A 12,970-nucleotide genomic window follows, 5' to 3' on the forward strand; every position below is an offset into this window, starting at 1 on the left:
AAAATGTTGCAGAGTAAAAGATGTATTCAATAAATAGAGAGGGACAGCATGGGGCCTGGGGAAAGTGTGCATGAGACGGAGGTTTGGAGAGTGGAATAATGGAAGAGAGGGTAGATGGGGCATGAGTGTACATTAAACAGCGGTGCTTGACGCCTGTGAAAGAAAGCATACCGCTGGGAATATAACTCTTAACTAGTATTGTCTCCTTTCAATTTAAAGGAAGAACAAGTGCTGTCATCTATATAATTCTTTCTTTTCAAAGGTGGTTATCAACATTCATTACTATACATTAGATCGCTAATTAGAATATCAGCGTTAAAATGGATGCTATGTGCCCCAGGATATTTAAGCACATCAGTACATATAGCTACAGAGTTGCTCAGGCTGTTTTTATGACCACAATAATGCTTTAAGCAAAATGTGAAAGAAGAGAAAGGGGCAAAAAATGTATCAGCGCAGAATGAAATGTAGCTCATCAGACACAACAACCTTATTGGGTATTTTATCTTTGGCGAATATACAGAATATATAAATACACTATGTTTATATGCTGTTTGTGTGTGTTTTTGCATATAGCTGAGGTCATTAATACACACATAAAACATTTAAGGGCTAGGGACCGGGGGCAGTTTTGTAAAGCATTAGAAAAGCTGGTGGAACATCTCAAAAGTAATTTTGTTAATTGGCAACAGGGGTATAAAATTGGGTATAAAAATTCCAGTGAGTATGAGTATCTTACATGTAAGGGAAGAGCGGGTGGGGGTTCCATCACAAAGAAAAAGATTTTGTTAAGAAATAGTTCAGCTATTTAAGATGTTTCTAAAATGTAAAATCGAAAACAATTTGGGGATCTTATCACCTGTGGAACATCGTATAATACGTTAAAGGAAATGAAGACGAATTCTTGTAGCATTGCTGAAAACCAATGTGTAATGGCCGTGGTCCTAGGACCCTCAGTCAGTACTGCAATAAAAACAGACATGATTCGGTAGTGGAAATCACTGCATGGGCTCAGGAACACTTTATAAAACCATTTTCAGTGAACACAGTTCATAACTGCATCAACGAACTGCAAGTTAAAATTCTACCATGCGCGGAAAGTAACCGTATATAAACAAGACCCAGAAACACAACCACCTTCTGGCCCTGAGCTTATTTTAGACTGGCTATGGCAAATTGGAAATCTGCCCTGTGGTGTGACAAGTCAGAATCTGAAACTCTTCGAAAATGACTGGCATCACATCCTCCTCCCCAACCTCTGCTATCATCTTTTTCATGTTTTGACTTCATGTATTCCTATTTCAGAGCTGAGCTTACCTTAAACACAAGTATAAGTGGTTTTGCTGCTTTGATGGCATCAGAATCCACAAGAGCAATGACCACTGCATAAGAAAGGGGCAATTTGGCTTAAACTCATGATGCCATGGGTTTCTTGCACATCTGATGTGACCTCCATTAAGGTATATAGAGGCTTGGGATAAGGTCAGAGTAGTAAGATAGTCTAAAACACCCAGAAAGCAATAAAAATTCAGCACAATGTATGTGATGGTAAACATCTGCCCAAAATACTTTAAACATTTGGAACTCTTATTCACATTCTTTGTTAATCAACTTGTGTATTCATATCGCTAAAATGTGTGGCCAGTCTCCGTAGTACAAATGCTAACAGCCCTCTCTCCTTTAAGGCCTACATCTCCATACACCATCCATGTATGCATTGCTCCAATTCAGTGATTATATACCAGTGTACTCTAATACAGCTGAAATATTGTATTAATTACTATAGGTGTTCACTTTCTAGATCAGGACAGGAGGACTGCACTGGCTTGCAGGGATTGCATACCTTCTTACTTTCAACCTTGCTTGTTTACAACTTCACAAAGGGAGGGGTGCTGCCATCTGCTGGGTCTCAAGACGCAGCTAGTGCAGGCTATGTAACATCTTACATAGCAGTTAGCTGACATTGTACTAGAGGTGGGCAATATAACCTTAAAATTTTACAAAGATATTTCATGGAAATTTGCAACAAATTTTATTCCTGACAGTAGAAAAAAAAGGTGAACAATAATTTATCGCTAATTGCAGCTTGCAGACAGCAGGATTTGTTAGTGTAAACAAAACAAACAGCCACCATCATTGATTACAGACTCTCGCCCCGTACTATGTTATTTTACATTTTTTAGCCACCACCTTTGGTTTTCACATGTACTATATCCATATATTCTCCATTTCTTTAAGTCAGGCGAATGTACGTCACAGCGCTCCTTGGCTAGCATGTTTGTGCTGCACTGCATGGTGCAAACAATAGACAAGAATGGGTTTCAGAGGGCAGTGCAGGGCTTGCTGTTTTTAAGTTATTGTTAAACTATAAGCTCTATAGTTTAAAATTAAACATTTTAATTTGTTACATTTAAAAAAAAATGTTGGATGTTGTACTTGTTGCTACTTTAAAAGCCTTTCGTCACCATCATGCAACTGCATCAGTAATGAGTGCAACTAGCGAGTGTTTCATCAATGCTCGGATGACACATCATGAGCTGCTGGCATCTCCTTCTCACATGCCTTCATCGCTTGGTTGTATTCAACAGTGTGTTTGATCATATGTTGTTTAGTAGAGACCTTTTTTTGTGTATATTTTGCAAAGTATTGTGATTATAATGAAATCATCTGGAGCAGCTAAATCAGAGGCCAACACTCAGCTCTTACCTTCAGACATGTCTGTCTCACTGTTGTGCAGAGATGGGGAGTAACATGTAATCCGATGACTTTTTTCAAGTAACGAGTAATGAAAGGGATTACTATTGCAAAAAAGTAATTAGATTACTGTTACTTTCCTGTAAGCACACTGCGTTACTGCGTTACTAAACTGAAGTGAATTTGTTTGTGAGAGTTTCTCATGACAATGACGTAAGGGCGTGCGACGTCCGTGATAGCAACAGATGTGTGTAGATCAACAATGGATAATATGGAGTGCAAGAGAGAGAACAGTGCAGTGCAGCGTTTAAAGCTTGGAGGTACTGACATTACTTTGAGTTTGATTCCGTAAAAAGTGACAAAAACATTAGCGTCCGCTGTACACTCTGCGTGGGAAGAAAACTTCTTTCTACAGCGAAAAATTAAACTTCAAATCTGAGCAAGCACCTAGCAAGTTGCCACTAGAATGTGAAATTCACAGAGAAACCCCAGGATCCCTCCCACTGACATGACCGCTGCGGCACCGTGCAAACCTCCACCCGCCCCACTCCTGCTAAACAGGTGACAACAGATTTAAGAGAGACAAGACTTAGTACTGCTGAATCTCTGATTTTATTTATTTTTTGCTGCGTTTTACTTGCATCTATTTGAAAGAGTGAGTGTAAACACAAAACATTTTATTTTATATGCTGGAATGTTAAAGAATTTCTTCAAGTCAAAGACTGTTGCATATAATTTAAATTTTGCTTAATGCAACGTGCATAAAATTAAAACTAATAAAACAATTTTTAAAAAGAGACTTTTTCATTTGATTCAATTTTATATGATGGATTATGCATAAAAACTAGAATTGGGCTGAATTGCTTTATTACGTATTCAGGTTGTGTATATTGTTTTTAAAAAGTAACTAAGTAACTACTTACTTTTGAAAATAAGTAATCAGTAAAGTAACGGGATTACTTTTTTGGAGAAGTAATCAGTAATGAGGTTACTAATTACTCAAGTAACTTGACCAACACTGCTGTTGTGTATGCTAAGGAGCATAAACACGTGCTGTTGCTCTATCATTGACCTGATGATGTGACACGTTTATATGATGTAAAAATCTATAGGATTACAATATGATATGAGAAAGTCCTACATATTTTTTTTAAATTAGCTAATCAACTAGTATTTCTGGCACCAGCTAGAGACAACAACAGCATTTAATTATCTAATTTACTAGGTATTACATTGCGGCTTATTAGGAAAAGACTAGTTGATAAACTGGCCTGCCTGCGTACCAAACCCATCACTGGGTGAAAATATTTGGTGCACTGTGAAACAAAACAGAACCAACAACCCCTGAAAAATCAAATGTAATGAACATGATTGGACAAGGACGGGTGATGCCAAAGAATGGTTGCTTGAGTTAAGATTTATAAAGCTGTAGGGACATATGAGACAAAGAAGGCTGAAAACCACTGATATAAATACATACAGTGTGTGGCTTTAAGAAGACAATGGCTTCCTTGATGGCACTTGAACCCATAAGAGAGCATCTGCCTGCCTTCATGTTTCACAATGAGGCTCATTACAAAGAATATTTGGGTCTTGATGAAAGATTTTCGTTGATGTCAATCCATCAAGCTGATACATACCTGTCAAAAAAAGAACAGAAATGTGCCATTGTAGTCATGTGGTCGTCACAAGATTCGACGCTGCGCGGCTGGTGATGGAGCTGTGATGGGGCTATGAGTGACAGCCGGTCGCTTGATTGTCAGCTCAGCCCTCCCATGACCTCCAATGAGTCTGTTTGTAAGCCACACATACAGTTACATGGTGTCCTACCAGTGAAGGATTTCACACAAAGCACAAATGATTCAGCTGCTATGCGGAGACGGCAGTGTGACTGCAACTACTAGAAAATGACAATCATTATATTCTTTTATCCAAGTTTCTGATGTACACACTGAGAAACTCAAGCAGTGTCATTGAATTTAATTTTAATGTGGTTTGATTGACTAAAATAGCATAAAGAGCGGTTTTAGAAATGCCTGCTCTTGTGCAAACTATTATCCCCGCAACAATCGCAACAGTAGATGGACACAAATTTTCTCCAACCTCTCTTAATTTGAAAAATATAAACATCTGGCTCTCCGTGCTTTAAAAAAAACAAGAAAGAAAAAGCAAACCAGTTGGTATGCTTCAGAGCTGAAACCCCACAATGCCCTGATGGCTTGTCTTTGTGCCACAGAAGCACATTCATTACCTCCTTCTGTCTATTTTAGACAAGGCATCAATTTGAAGATGTGAGGTGTCACGGTGTGGAAAATGTTGCATTTTCCTTGTCAGCCAAGCCTATGTTTCTCTTTCTATGGCCCGGATAAAAGGAGTGGCCTCGGCATGCATCTCTGCCATCTTTCCATTCCCCACGGAGATATTTGAGTGCGAGATGAGTCTCCCTCCATGCTGTGTACACACAGAGAAAAGAGAATTGGTGCAGATGCATACTTAGGACGAATAGCAAGTTTTTCCTCACCAATACAACCAGAGCAAAAGTATTCAATTTACGACATCTGCTTCACTTCAATAATTCAATGCATTTGAATGTTTTATAAGTAAACTATGTAATCTTTAGAAGGAAGGAAGTGGTGTTGTACTGGAAGCTGCCTTCGCTGTTGTCTTTCATAAACAAGGATGGCATAACGTATGCCTTAACCCTTCTTGGCTTGATGATTTAGCTTGACATGCTCTGTGTTCTTTAGATTTGACTGATTTGGGCTTTGATGAAACTGAATCATGACAATTTCTCGCTGCATTATAGCTGTTGTCATTCCAGCCTGAAGACAACAGTCTAATAGGATCAAAAATGAGGCAACAATGATTTCAGCCATACAGCCTTGCTTTATTAACATGCCTTTATCTCTGATATCATCAAAAGGCTATCATCAACTAAAAGTTAACAGCATAAACCCTGAGCTCCTCTATCTCCTGAATGCGACGCACCATCATTTGCTGTTTTTTTTCTGCCCCCTTGACTGATTATCATTACCTTTTCTTGCAAATACCATGCTCATTACGTTAGTGTACAGCCAAAACATTAGTAGAGGGAGCCTATCTCTCTCCCATGAAGGGAGAGGAGAGGAAGAGCTATGGAGGCAGATTTTCCCCTAGCCTCAGCAGCCAGCCCTGGCGCACTTGGCTATTAACCACAATGAACATGGGCTTTGTTATTAACATCTGTTCATCAGGGATCGGGCCCAGGCCTAATCACCCCTCACACCTTCTGTTTCTGCACAAGAAGAGAGGCAATCAAGGGCATCATTTGGCAGCTGGCTGGAACTACTAATGCTTTTCTCCTGCTCTGCTCTGCCTCCCCCCCCTCTCCTTTCATTGCCTTTTCTCTTTTCACTGCCATCATTTTTTCCTCTCTTTTCTGCCCTTATCCTCAAAAAATGTCTCTTTCTCCTCTTATGGGATTATGTTATTTGAGAAGAACACACACATACAGACAGACAGACAGACAAACAGACGTGAAACACATAGAGAAAAAACATGGACACACACGCACACACACCAACAGACAGAGGCAGAGAGTGAACCTTGATAGCAGTGAGATGGTAGATTTACTGATGGCCGTAACAGTCCGGCGCCATGGGTGGTTCACATGAACTCAACCTCATCTCAGTCTCTCCGGTCCGCTCCTCCCACTGTATCGCGGGCAGATGTTCACAGGTTCATATAAGCCCCTGAAACAACATTCAGACCGGGTGTGAGAGAAAAGACAGTCACAGGAAAAGATAGAAAGCCGTGAGAACCAACACTGGCAAGAAAGTAAGAGATAATAGCAAGACTGACAGAATACCAGTGGGAGATACTATATGTCAAAAAGAAAAAAGAAAAATCACTACTACAGATTCGCTCACAGTGCAGAAATAGTTCTTTTGAAGGTTATGTTGGTGCTAAAATATGTGACACTCATATCCATCTAGAGATGTGAGCTATTATTTGGAGGTTTTTCATTCTTTTCATTTTTTTGGAAGTTTCTGGCGCTCGATGCATGTTTGTCTGTGTCAGTTCTGTTGTGACCATATGATATGTGTTTTTCTGCTGCGATTTATGCCAGAAATTTCAGCATTTGTTGTCATCGGATTAATCCCTTTGTCAGCCCTGGCCTCTTGAACACATTGTGTCTCCTTCTGTTACCCACAGGAAGGAAGGACTGGGGCATCTGTGTTTGGGTTGGCTATGTCTAAATCAGCACTCCTTGTCCTATCGTGGTAAAGACATAGACACACACACACACACACGCACGCACGCACACAAACATATACCCCCTTCCCTCTCTCTCTCTTTTCCAGTCTCTGAATGTCTGTTTCTAGCCGAGAACAACATGTCCTCTTCTGTCTCAGTAGTGGGGCTTCTCAACACAAAGCCCTTTTCATGTGTGGATGCGGGTCTGTGATGGCTGTCACATTTTGGCTAAGTTCTCTGGGGCTGTCAGCTTGATATTATGTTTACCAGGATGCTGCTGTCACTCAGAAAAGTTGCTATTACTGACAGTGCTATTACTTCCTTGCAGTATTTCTTGACTGTTAAAGGGTTCAGTGTACCCAGAGCACTGAGATGGGTATGATCCATGGCTCATACCCATGAGCCATGGATCAAGCACAGTTAGATAGTTAGATACTATCTTTAAATCAGTTTAACTGAGTAAAGCTAAACCAATATAGACTGTTAGTTTAAAATCAGGCCAGTATAAACTGTCAAGCTTAACATTTAAACCCCTTTTAAAAGTTCTGTATCATAACTACATATCCAACTAACTGCTTATGCAGTTGCGGCTTAGCTCTATATCAGAGGGAAGGTCACTGGATCGATCCCTGACTCCTTCAGTCTGCATGCAAAGTGTCCTTGGGCAAGGTACTGAACTCAGAGTTGCCCCTGATTCATCCATTGGACTGTGTGTGTGTGTGTGTGTGTGTGTGTGTGTGTGTGTGTGTGTGTGTGTGTGTGTGTGTGTGTGTGTGTGTGTGTATACATGTTTAGAAATCTTTGTGAGGACAGAAAATTGGCATGCTACTATAGTTGTGGGGACCAACAGTCACTTATGGGGACAAAATGCCCGTCCCCATGAGTTTGAAGGTGTTTTTGAGACTCAAAATGTAGTTTTAGTTTATGGTTATGATTAGGTTCAGGCTGAGGGTTAGGATTAGGCATTCATTTTAGATGGTTAGGATTAGGGTAAGCGGCTAGGGAAACCATTATGTCAATGAGATGTCCTCACTAAGATATGAAAACGAGTGTGTGTGTGTGTATGTATGCATGCGTGTGTAAGTTTAAGAAAGTTTTTAGGTATAGATAAAAGTGCTGTAGGATCGTGCATGTTTGGAAGACGGAGACTTGTAGTAAGAAAGTTCTTTGAGTGCTCTACTGAGTAGAAAGGAGCTATACAAATAGTGGTCCATTTAATTTGTGAATGATTTTATTGTTTATAAACCCTTTATCACTAATACCTATTCTAACGAGAGATTTCAAAGTGATTGCCACAGATTCTAAAGGAGACACATATGCAGGTAGATATGCAGGCTACAGTGATACAAAGCCTGACTGCTCATCACTGCCTTTGATACCTTTGGAAGAAGAGGCTCTGGCCGCTGGGCTGGAGTCAGCATGCAGTCACTGAAACGCTCTCCTTTGCTAACTTTGTGTTACCGTGCTGTCTGTGCAGACGCTTGCAAAGAGCTGATGCTGTGTTAGCAGGTGTTTCTGTCCTAGACGCAGTTAGCACGTTACCTTTGCTCTCTTGCTCAGTCATGCAGTAAAAATAAATGTTATGCTCATATCTCCATTCTTCAAAAGTAGTAGATCACTCCACTATTCTCCTATTCCCTGCACACTAACTGAAATCAGCTGATTACAATGCAAGTGCAGGGAGAAAACGCAAAAAAATGTAATGTGATTACAGTAATGCATTACATTGGAATGAAACAGATTACACCCACTGTATACACACTGCAGTATAGTAAGCTAGCAGGAAAAATTAAGCTCAGAAACATTATTTTAAACCAACTCAACTAAAGTTAACTTAATTAGCTAGCAAGATAAAAGCTGGTATGCTCACTTAAAATAACTAATCAACAAAATAATCAGATTCATTCAGGATCATTTCACTAACACAGTCATTTTTTAAACGATTTGACAACCAGATGGTATTTTTAAAATGTAAATAATGAAAGAACTTTTTTATTTTCATTTGAACTGACTTTAACTATTTAAACTCATCTTGTGTCTGTTGCATTGAAAGCCCTACATCTGAACATGTCAAACCATAAACATTATGAGATTGAAAAGGCGTGGAAACACAACAAACACAAACTTAATTTACTTGTTCCAGCATATGGAGTTACAGTTGCTTCTCCTTCAATGAGAGAGGTCATCATCCAACCATATCCAAAACATAGTGCATCCATATGTCCGTGTGCATGTGGTAGCATGTTAATTCCATGCATCTCTATAACAGTTTGCCACCGTGTTTAACAGGCCTAATTGACTTCAGATATTTGCACTAGAATCTAAAACAAGTTTTTTACAACATTTAACAGACACGCAAACACGATAACATCTCTTGCACCCCCTGCCATGTGTACCGGTGCTATAGTGTGAGCAGGAATTGTCTAATTAGCCTGTTTGCAGGCTTGGAGCATCACTTTTAATGAGGTATCATTTCCTCAAGGTCATTTCCGTGTTCCCAGGTTGTGTGTACGTCTTTGTGTGCATATGTGAGCGTGTGTTTTTTCTTCCCCTCTGTTTGTTTGCATTCTCTTTTTTAATTGAAAATGTTGACTCAGGTTGTCTCCATCTGTTAAGTGAGGAGCAGCATGACAGCAAATAATTATGACCTTTGCAGCCTGTCTTCTCCCAGAATGCTGTTCTTTCTTCAATAGCACAGCTCATGAGAAAAAAAACAAAACTGTTGTTGCACTTCCTTTATGAATAAATATATTACCTGAGGATACTTACTACTGTGCTACCATTTAGAGAATTGACTCAGAATGTGTAAAGACTCATTTCTTTTCCTTCCATTGTCATACCACCACATGTTCTTCTGTAATTCATATTTGCTTCCTCTTTTCAACCTCTTTTTCCATTTCTAGCCACAGGGGTCAACGACAACGCACACGGTTGACAGTAGTCAACAATAGCTTTTTGGTCATGGCTCACAACGTCCACACTTTGCCTCTAAAGACAAGGGTCGTCAATTTTATTGTTTAAAAGTCATTCTGCCTAACCTCTATGACTCCATTTTCTTTCATTTCTTGACCTAACTACCCGTTCAGTTCTCGTCTCCTTCTCACTCGATGGCTTCAGTGCGTATGTATTCACCACGCAACAGCTCTCTCATTTCCAGTGTTCCCTTCATTTTCGTCTCATTCTTCATGGACACTTCTATTTCTGTAATGGTGCATGGTCAACCATTATGTCTCTATCACACAATTGTCTGTCTGAGACATTTGCCCATATACAGATTGAGCTTTTCACCTTCGTGTCACCTAAGCTTACCTTGTCAGGAGCATTTGTACCTTTCTGAAACCTTGAACCAAGCCAGGGATGGTAGCGCTAGCACAGCTAGCCAAGCTATGCTGCCACCCACCTAAATACCTGTGATTCAATGGGAGGAAGCGTGCCCACAGTGGAAATGATAACAGTGGAACTGGTCTAGGCCTCTATAACCAGGGGAGTTCTAGTGTCCCTCCTCTGTCAAAGTAAAAACAGTGAGGTGCTAAACACCTTCCATCCCAGCAGTGGCGGGGGGCTCACAATGCCATTAGAAAAAGTGTGGAGAAACACTTGGAGTGTCAATTCCTCAGGCTGGTTACACCGCAAGACTCTGTGTGTCCAGGTATGCTGTAGTCATGCCAGTAGGACAGAGTGATGTGGGGGTGGGGTGGGTGCTCTAGGAATTACATATGGCGGCTCAAGAGGGATAGGGGGTACGGGTGGGATGTGAAGGATGTAGTGTGTGACTGTATATGTGGTCTGACGCCTGGAATGCTATTTAACTACTTACTGGCAGGTGTGGTGTCCAAAACATACACACATACACAGTTGTGTGTAGTCGCAAAAAGAAAAAGAAAAGTAGACTGGGCCTTGATGGGTTAAATGGCCATGTCCCCCCTGTGTTGAGGGGGAATGTGCTCCTGTGCTGTGAGCGATCGCTTCCTCTCTCAGGGGCTCCAGCATGGGGCCAGACTGGTGGCTGTTAGCTGGAGATGGATGACTTCTCATCCTGCCTCTTCCGACAAGTAGAGCGCACAGGCAGAAAAACAACACAGGAAACATGAACATGCAGCCAGGAGTAGCAGTTTTATATATACAGTAGACAATGCACAGTGCTGCATGACTTTTGTAGAGGTGGGGGAAACAGCTTAATGGAAAAACAGTATTGCACTGTTATCCCAAGACTAAGATACAGAATTACCTAAGTCAACATATAAGTTTACCTAGATCAGCGGTCCCCAACCCTCGTTTGGTACCGGGCCGCGAGAGTTGAGGCTCAGGTGTGAAATGTATGGTTTTCAGGGTTTTTATCGGTTTTCAGCGTTATTTTGTTATCGTTTTTATCGTTAACTCGGTTTTCCTGGGTTTTTTCACGTGTGTTATGAATAAATCTTCTTTTTTCGGTACCGGTACTAGTTTTATTTTGTTGGATTTATCCGCGACACCTTAAAGGCCGGTCCGTGAAAATATTGTCGGGCATAAACCGGTCCGTGAGGCAAAAAAGGTTGGGGACCGCTAACCTAGATGATTTAGCTAATAGTCAAATTATTGTGATCCTGAAATTTCAGCTGTGACGGATTTAAAAGAAGCTCCTAAAACAACAACTAGACAAAATACACAGTAAAAACATGTATAAGCACATACTGTACATATATTGCAGGCTCCATATTCTTTTGGAATTTTCTTTAGTAGAATAAAATTCAGAAAACTAGCAAACCATGCTAAAAGTATAGTCATTATACCATCCCTTTTACAGATGGAGGTATTAAAGAGATGGCTATGAATCTATAAAGAGAAGAGCTTCCACCCTCAGAACTTTCATTTCATAGGGGGAGGTTTCAAAATGGACCAGAATGAATGTGAAGGTTTAGTCCAAACATCTTGTAACTCATAAAAAAGGCTTTTAAAAAAGACAGAAAATATTGTGTATTTTTTATGTATTTATTTATGTGCTGTCTGTTAGAAGGGGATCATAGATCTTATGTCTGAACAAAATTTCTTTTGCCTCACATCATAAAATGTACTGGTCTATAACAGCGACTTTAAAAGACTGAAAACCCATTTTCCTTGGTTCATGTGTAACCACATGAGCTACCGCACTTCAGCTGTAGTCTACATGGTCCAAGAATGGAGGTCACCCTCAAAGCCCAGTACAAAGAGTGGACTGATCCTGTGGTGTTGACTTTAACATAATGTCCTGACTCCCCTCCACAGTGTTCAGAGAGTCCTGAACAATGTATCTGAAGTGAAGTTCTCTCAGCAGGTGGAGGTTCAAACGGGTCCCAAACCAGAGGCACCTCGGGAGGGATCGTATGGCTGGTGCCATTAGGCCTGGCCAAAGTTTGACCCGCACTAAAAAACAGGCCTGTTCCAGACCATTTCTGCTAACCCCCTGCTAAAACAACACCAGGGAAAGTGTGCGCCAGTATAGGTATAGCTTTGGGTGTAAATGATGTGTGTGTGTGTGTGTGTGTGTGTGTGTGTGTGTGTGTGTGTGTGTGTGTGTGTGTGTCCATGGTGAAAAGGGGCAGGTGTATATGCAGCTGAAAATACTGACCCAAACTTGGGTAAACACACAAATGACAACCTCATGGGTTTCCTTCTTTGAACTCATGTGACATGCGGCAGAATGTGTCAGCGCATGAACATATGACCCATATGTGTGAAGCATTCTTCATGTGAGGTCAAATGTGGGTATATTTATACAGCACTGCATCAAAGTGCAATAGTCAAGTCATCTTTTACTATTGAAGTTCATCATTAGGGGTTTTATTATAAACACAAAGTTTAAACTTTATTGAGGAAGTTAAACTTCTTGGTTATTTTTATGTCTTTTTCCTAGATGTTCCTAAAGCTAACAAGGTGCAAGTTTTCTTTTTGGTTAATTAAGGATCCAATTTCTTTTTTCACACATCTGCACTTTATTTTTACTTGTAGCTATAATACAAAAAAAAAAAAAGTAAAACACTGACAATAGGGACCAGTGAACATCTTAACAGGCGTTGATGGCCAC

General features: G+C 40.4%; 1 long non-coding RNA gene across 1 annotated transcript in view; it reads right to left on the reverse strand.

Annotated features, from left to right (window-relative positions):
• Nucleotides 1–4,335: 4,335 nt before the first annotated feature.
• The window catches only part of LOC120441914, a 71,565-nt gene continuing 62,930 nt past the window's right edge, over nucleotides 4,336–12,970 (reverse strand). The window contains exons 2-4 of the long non-coding RNA XR_005614375.1: nucleotides 6,279–6,425; nucleotides 4,946–5,145; nucleotides 4,336–4,485 (exon numbers count right to left, since the gene is read on the reverse strand). This is a non-coding gene — a long non-coding RNA (uncharacterized LOC120441914). The remainder of the gene's footprint in view (nucleotides 4,486–4,945; nucleotides 5,146–6,278; nucleotides 6,426–12,970) is intronic.

Source organism: Oreochromis aureus, linkage group 9 (assembly GCF_013358895.1).
Source record: "Oreochromis aureus strain Israel breed Guangdong linkage group 9, ZZ_aureus, whole genome shotgun sequence".
NCBI lineage: Eukaryota > Metazoa > Chordata > Actinopteri > Cichliformes > Cichlidae > Oreochromis > Oreochromis aureus.